Raw genomic sequence first — 7,723 nt, 5'->3', positions numbered from 1 at the left:
TTTTTAACATAAAAAGTTACTCAGATATGGGTGTCCTTATACTCCTAGTACATTTTAACCTTGAACTACATAATTGATTTTGAAAAACTGCTATTGTCTTAAATCAATATAATATGATTTAGGAAACCAATAAAGACATTTATGCCTATTTAACCTCTTGCTGCTTGTCTTCCTTATTACCTGGGCATTTTTATTAAAATAATGCAACGCAAGGTAATTTATGAAGCTTAAAAATATTAGAATGCTGAATAACTGTGCATGTACAAGTTATTATGAAGGACAGGGAAGAGATTCTCCCCTCCCTCCAAGTATTTACATTAGAAACTTAATTCTCATAATCCATATAAACAGAGCCTCGTATTTTTCATAGGTACTGTGTATGAAAAGCACTTTTACCAGTATGAAAATGCAAAATGTCCTATGGAAATACATGATCTAACTATAGAGGTTGCTTTTAAAGTGAGATTGAACTACTGTACGCCTATATCTGAGAGCATGGCTTGGCCACTTAAATGGCAGAGTTGATAAAACACATATTTCAAATAAAGTTGAGAGGTTTGGAAAATTATCTGAATTTATCCTTATCTAACCAGGAACATATGGGATGTAAATAAAAGGAAAGATAAGTTGCTTGAGTTTTGAATAAAAAATGAGACCATTTCATATTCATAAGGAAGGACAGAAATTAAAAGGTCCTTAACACAGATTTTAAAAATATGTATGTTAGCCTGTAAGACACCATTTCTCCTAAGATATCTCAGGAGCATCTGAGAAACAAAAGCAGCTCAGTTTTAGAGAATGGGCTTGGAGGTTTCAAAGATGTTTTGATCTTTATTTCTTTTGGTCAATCAGCACACTGACTCATAGTTTGAATATCAGAAACAATTTTCTCATTTTATTTTTAACAGACCTATATTTTAAGTCCTAAATAAGTGACTACCAAGTACCTACATTACCAGTGTGCAACCATGCTTTCAACAGTCATTGAATGCCTGAAATCAAAATCAACTTTAAAAGGGTAAAATCTTAAGTTTCAGGTCATAAAAACAGAACATGGGCTATTATACTCTCTACTAGATATTCACTTATAACACCCCAGAATAAAACCAGAAAAAAATATATACATGTAATGTCTTTACTATACCCTATTTCCGGTTCCCTTTTTCTTCTATTTATTGAAATTGTTTTCCAATCACTTACTGCCTTTTTCATTCTATGCCTTCTTTCTGGAGGATTCTTGACTGTAACTTAAAGGCAATGAGAAACATCTGGCCTAGTTTCCATGCAGTTTTTAGACCAATTTTGAAAACCATGTCAAATATTCTCATTCTCTTTAACTTGATTTCAGTAGCTTCAAATCAAAGAATTCTGACCAATTCATGAACAATTCATGAATATTTTCCCAGAAATATGACGTTATTGCTAACCAATGTAATGACTACAAAAGCACTTTATGAATTATTTTGTAAGGATATATTTTCATAATGTTTAAATATAATTCCCAATCACTTTGGGAACTGTTTTAATGGGTTAAATAATATGTAACAAGGTTTGGCAATTTTCGAGAAGTGGCATGTAAAAATCTATCTTTGCATCTATTCATGTTAATCTAGGATTTTATATGCCAATAATATTCTTACTCCTTCAAAAAACCAGTATAGATGCAAATTTTTACACCACAATATTACTAGAGGGTTTAAAGTATATTTTCATCGCAAATGTGTTAATGTTTCTCCTTCGAAGGCTGTGACCAAGGAATAGGAGAGTGACCTTGGGCTTATCTAGATGGGTTGATGTTATTTGGGAGAGGAAGAGGCAGGGAAAGAGCTGTTGAAAACCTTGGACCACTGAAAGACTCAATATAACAGTAAAAAAATGTCCATTTTTAAAACAAAACTTTGCAAAAGAGCAGAAATTCTTTGGTGTAATTTTTTTTTCTCTTTATAATTAATTACCAACCCAAACTGAAAGGAAACATATCAAACTCTCTGAAGCAAAAAGTCCTGATGTCCTTCCATCCAGAATACACAAAAACTAACAAATAAAAAATTTCAGGAGAGACCACCACCTCAGAATATTTTTTCTAACTGACAAAAGCAAGCAAATCTGCAAAGGGTGTCAATGGATTTTATAAAAGTTTAAAATAATGCAGCTACAGGAGAACATCCCTTTATACAAAGAGAAGTGCTACACCTAAGATTTACCACATGGCCTGGCCGAGAAGGGCATGAAATACAGCTTCCACCATTGACCCTAGGAAGCCTCCCTCCCATTAGGCGTCTAAAGGAGAAGTCTTCTGGGGAGGGATTCAAAGTAGTTAACGGAGAAATTCGAATTGGAAAATAACAAACTCCAACTTTGTTTTACTTTATCAATATTGTTAAGAGAATGATGTCATTGTTTGGGGGTTCTGCAAAGACATTCCATGTCACTTCAGTTCCAATACCAGGCTGGAGTCGGCCTGGTCTGCCAGCAGAAGCCAGATAAACACAGACCTGTAGTCTTTCTATTCATCTCCGGATAGTTACTCAGAAAGATCCTGGAAAATATGCCTATCATGAACTAAACATTTCACTTTCATTTTATCCATGTGCCAGGAGTCCATTCCTTGGATAAACACTTTACAAACTGACACTCTAAAAGTCACTAAACATGATAAAGTATGTGTGCATCATTTCAAGGCTGATTAAATATTTTCTCTCCCATGACAAGTGAACAGTTACATACTATATGAAACAATTGGAACCAACAGTCCTTTGTTTCTTTCCTTTATTTTATCTTTATTTTGCACGAAAGATAAAATTTCCATTTCAACTCATTTGTTATGCAATCTTGGCTTTGGTAAAATACCACTCAAGCCATATTACATGCAGAAATAGTATTTCTTTTTTTAAATGCATGACTTAAAATTCTTTCACAAATATGCTTTCTTCCATTACTACTTATTGCCTTTTACTATTTATTGCTTGTTTGCAATTGCCTTTGCTGTTATTTAAAGTAAATGAAGAAGGGGGACAACTAATGTATTCCCTTTAAGAATTAAAATAAAATTAGTGCTATGAGGTACATTAAGTGTATTTTAAAACTATACAGTTAAACCTTCATCACATCATAATGCCAAAATAAAGCACATTGATTCTGTTAGTATGACTGCACTAACTGCTTCTCTATTCAACAAATTTACTATTGTCTTATGATTAAAAGATTAGTTACATTCTAATATTGTAGTTGGTTTTAGCTCCTGGAAAACAATTTTTTAAAAAGACTTCCATTTTGAAACATGTTTTCAACAGAGTTTTATGAAATCGTTTCAGAAGCACATATGTCCTGTTGAAAAATAACAAACTTCTCTGAATCAATGTTTTCATCAGTAGGAAAAGTCATAAACTTCCTAGAAAAATGAAAGTTCTTTTAAAATAATAGAAATGTTACCAATTATTTTGTTTTCCATTACTCCCAGATAATGTATCAAATTAATTATACATTTCTCAGCCTGATTTTCTTTACCTAGAACATCACTTAAATTAACTGATAAAGATAACTTACATTGAAACTATTACATTAGATAGCTCAAAATTGACTTTTAGTCATTTCTATCTGTTTTACTGATGCCAAAATTAAATTTGTTCTTTTTCTATCTCAAAGGTCAGTTTCACTATAAAATGTGGTTTTTACCTGTGGAATTTAAAGAAATAGAAGAAGACATTCTAAGAAAAAATGTGAATTTAGCCACAATTTATAAATAAGAAACTCTGAGTGTCAGAAGTCAATTTTATAATGCCCAGTCTTGTTATTCTTTAATTGTACATATAGGAATGGCCACTTATTAGACAAACATAGAATTTCTACATCCTCTGCCTGTGAGCTGACACAGACACAGAGTAATTCTGTGGGAAAATAAAAACAATCATATTTGGTCTGATGATATTTTTCCACAATTGTGAAAACCATGTATGCTAATTAAAAATAAAATAAGAGCAGAAGCTGAAATAAACATATCCAGTGGGATACAGCCAACCTTAACAAGATCCCACTGAAATCTGTCTTGTAAGACAATATGATAGTTTGGCTTGCCCAATGAAATCATCTGAAGATGAGAATATGTTCATCCAACTTGTATTGGGTTTGGGTTTAGTTCAAGACTCATCTGCTCAGTCATCTTACTTTCTGGGAGAATTAAAGAGTTCAGTTAAACTATTTATCCAAAAGCTATATATTTTTGTTTATGTGAAACAGGAGCTCAAAGTCCCACTTCTGAGATTAATAGCAAAAATGCGTGAATAAACAGACAAAATTAACACATAAAACTATTATGCTAACAAATGGAATATGAAAAAAGGCTTGATTTGATTTTTAAAAAATATACTAACCATTGTTTCTTTCCAATGTGTTTAGTTAGGAAATCATAAAACAATCCAAAAAACACATCATAGTCTCCTATAGAAAAGAATTCTAATTAACTTCTTGATAAAAGTGCACTTATTCATTTTAAATGGACCAACAGCCAAGGCCTTTTTTTTTTTTTAAGTACTCAAAACGTAAAGACAAATGAGTATAATTCTGTTCAAAGAAAGCTGATGACATGAGTTTGTGCAGTTTACAATACATTTTCATGGGAGTACGTTTTTCTAGTAAGATGTCTCACTAGCCACACAGGAAACTTCATATTGCAAAGAACAAAGTAATACATTCTTACAACACTTAGAAGATGGAAGGGAGGATGAGGTTGTGTTCCATTTACAAAGGAGGGGGCTGAGGCCCAGGTACTTTGAGTGGCTTATCCAACTCAGCTTCTGGAGTGGTATTGCTAGGGCCCTCTGTCCACCACACTAGCCTTTCATAGTAACCTTAGCGAGCACATGGAACACTGAATTGCCTCGAAACCTTTGGGAGACCTCTCTTTTTGGTACAGAAAAGGCTGTTCAGTCACTGCTTGGTCCGCAAGACATTTATAGGCCAACTGAGCTATCACAATGATTTGTAAATGACTCTCCACCAATTCTAAAAATTAAAGCACACACATTTGTCACCAATTTGTCCCTGGGTTTCTATAAAACTAAAATGTCTTGAGTTGAATAGTATTACTGAGATTAAAAAGAAAGGAAGGAAGGAAGGAAGGAAGGAAGGAACCTCACAAGGAAATTCTTTGATTAGGATGCTTTCAATGTATTCATACAGCCGAACCTCCCCGTGTATTTCTCGCCTTAAGGTCAAAAGGCTACTGGGACGCTAAAAATTGAGGATGTTCCGTTTTGTTTTTAAACATGCAGACCAAGTAGAATCAGTTTGTTTATACGCCATCTTACCTCCAAAATGGATTTCAACTGACTTAACAGTATGCTACACAGAATATAATAATAACCTATAATAAAGTAAAAATAAGAGGAATGGAAGAGTAAGATACTTCGATGTGCCTGAATACATATCCCTGGCTCTCTTCTCCCTCAGGGCCTTGCCGAGACAACTCAAATATTTGGAGATCAAATAGAGACTGAGAATGTGTGTGTGTTTCATCTTACATTTGTTTCTGTTTGGAGGTGGCTGGGGTTGGTAGAGGGATTTGGGGCCAATCCAAACACAAAGAGGAACTCCATAAAAGCCCAGGGCTTTGGGTTTCAAAAAAGTTGACACACGTAGAGAGAGCACCTGGTGATCTACTGCTGGTTGTGGGAATGGGGTGATTTGAATGGCTAAGGCCTCATAGCTGGGAAGGAGACCCCTAGACTCTAGAATCTGGGTCAAAATCCCTCACCTGCCTGAGAGGAGCCAGCCAGCCTGGCTGAGTAAAAGCCCTCAGCATGTCAAGAAGAAATGCTTCTGCCTGCCCGTACATAGTCCTGGGAGAAGCAGTGTGTTCAGCTGATGCTGGTGCACTTATTCTGTGGCTATCGGTTAGACTGCAGGTAGGTGCAGTCTTCCAGACGCCAGAAACGTATGCCTTTTTATTTTAAAGTCTAGCTTCCTAGGAGCTTCCGCCCTGGGTCACAACAGCTTAATGGCAGCCAGTGGCTGGTCAGAGGTTGTGCAGAAGGGCCCGGTGCCAGGGAGGTCTCTGCCGTTTGCCGATAGATCCGCACGCGGCTTGGGGAATGTTTCTGCGCCTGCTTCGTGCTTGTCTGATCGCTCATGAGTGTAGCCTCGCTGACTTACGCACAGCCTTCCCAGCCCCCAGCGTGGCCCGTGACTCCAGCAGGGTCTTTCCTGACCGTCTCCTTCCCTAGTTCTCTCTGTTACACGTCCAACTGACCATGTTGCTTATTGTATTCCGGAGCTGGCTGTACGCTCTGTCCCTTCCCGACAGAGCTGCAGACCTCTGGGCAGGATGTCTGTGCCCCTGCACAAGGGCTGAAGCTAGACGTGGGCAAAGTGGCCCACTTGCCCCAGAGTGACACTGGCGCTCCACAATGGGCAGACCCTAGTCTTCTGGGCTTGCCTTTCCTGGTCCAGGACCTGCCCTAACAGTCAGCGGGGGGACAGCTTCCACCCTGTGAGTAGGGACTGGGTTAGAGAAAGCACATCCTCTCTACATCATTAGTCTAGATTCTCGAACTTCTGCAATAAACTGCAGCTGGAGGGGTGAGCGATGCTGGCAGCCCGCTGACTGAGGGTGAAATCAGCACCTCATGCTGGGTGCGGAGGAGAAGGCACCAGCTTGGATTAGGCCCCCTAGAGCAGTGTCGTAAGCCAGAGCTGGAAAGAAGGGGTTGTGGTTCAATGTCACAGGCGCTCATGGTTCTCACCAAGATTTAGTGGAGTTTTCTTAGATGAATGACTCTCCATTTGCTGAATGCCCTTAGAACATTTTCTAGAAATGTGAAATGATTGTTGTATATAATTTTCTCCCGTTAAATGGTTGTTTGTTGGGAAGAGAGTTCATTTTGGAAGCCAGTCCCCTAAGCTCAAGTATTTTGGTAAACATAATACAAGAGAAGGAAAGTTTGGAAAAACCTATGTGAAGCAGGAGTTATATCCATCTATCTATCTATCATCTATCTATCTATCTATCTATCTATCTATCTATCTATCTATCTATATACATATATAGTTAACATATAATTTTATTATTGTGAGCTTATCTCCACCTAGTCACAATGTGGGTATTTCTCCTATTTCAGAGAGAAGAACACTGATTCAAAAGTTATGGTGAATCCTTGCAGCAACCATGCCAGCAGTTTGGAGCAGTTGCAGGAATACAGATCTGATACCAAAATCTATGCTCCATCACCATGACAGGCTGCCCAATACCAGATTCCGCGGAGGCAGCGAGGAACATGAAACGGACAAATAAATCCACAGCCTGAGTCCGAAATCTGACTCTGGTTTCTACTTTTACCACCAAACAGTTCATAATTTCTGATTATGATGATCATGTAAAAATAATATAGCAATTAACATCTATTGATTACTTACTTCAGTATGAAGTTCTCACCTACAAAGTTATCCTGGGGTTATGGTCCAAAACAAACAGAGCTATCACACACGAGGGGCAGGGTTCAGACTCGAAAGACCAGGAATGACACCACGTCCCCTCGCCACAGCGACTATCAATCATCGCCCAGGTCATGCAGCACCACGGCGAAAATGGGACAGAGACTCATTTCTCTGGGGAAATGTTTCATATGACCCATTATTCTGATTTTTATTTTGGAATTTCAGTGTTAATTGTTTAATTATAAAAAGTTGCTCTTTTACTAACAGTTTTCTTATTAGCCAGTATTTCTAT

General features: G+C 37.3%; 1 protein-coding gene across 2 annotated transcripts in view; it reads right to left on the bottom strand.

Moving 5' to 3' along the window:
- Positions 1-7,723, bottom strand: part of FMN2 (formin 2) — a 360,055-nt gene that overhangs the window by 62,166 nt on the left and 290,166 nt on the right. The gene's annotated exons all lie outside the window — the stretch shown is intronic.

Source organism: Hipposideros armiger, unplaced genomic scaffold (assembly GCF_001890085.2).
Source record: "Hipposideros armiger isolate ML-2016 unplaced genomic scaffold, ASM189008v1 scaffold_113, whole genome shotgun sequence".
NCBI classification, from domain to species: Eukaryota; Metazoa; Chordata; class Mammalia; order Chiroptera; family Hipposideridae; genus Hipposideros; species Hipposideros armiger.
This window is presented reverse-complemented; position numbering and strand designations above follow the sequence as displayed.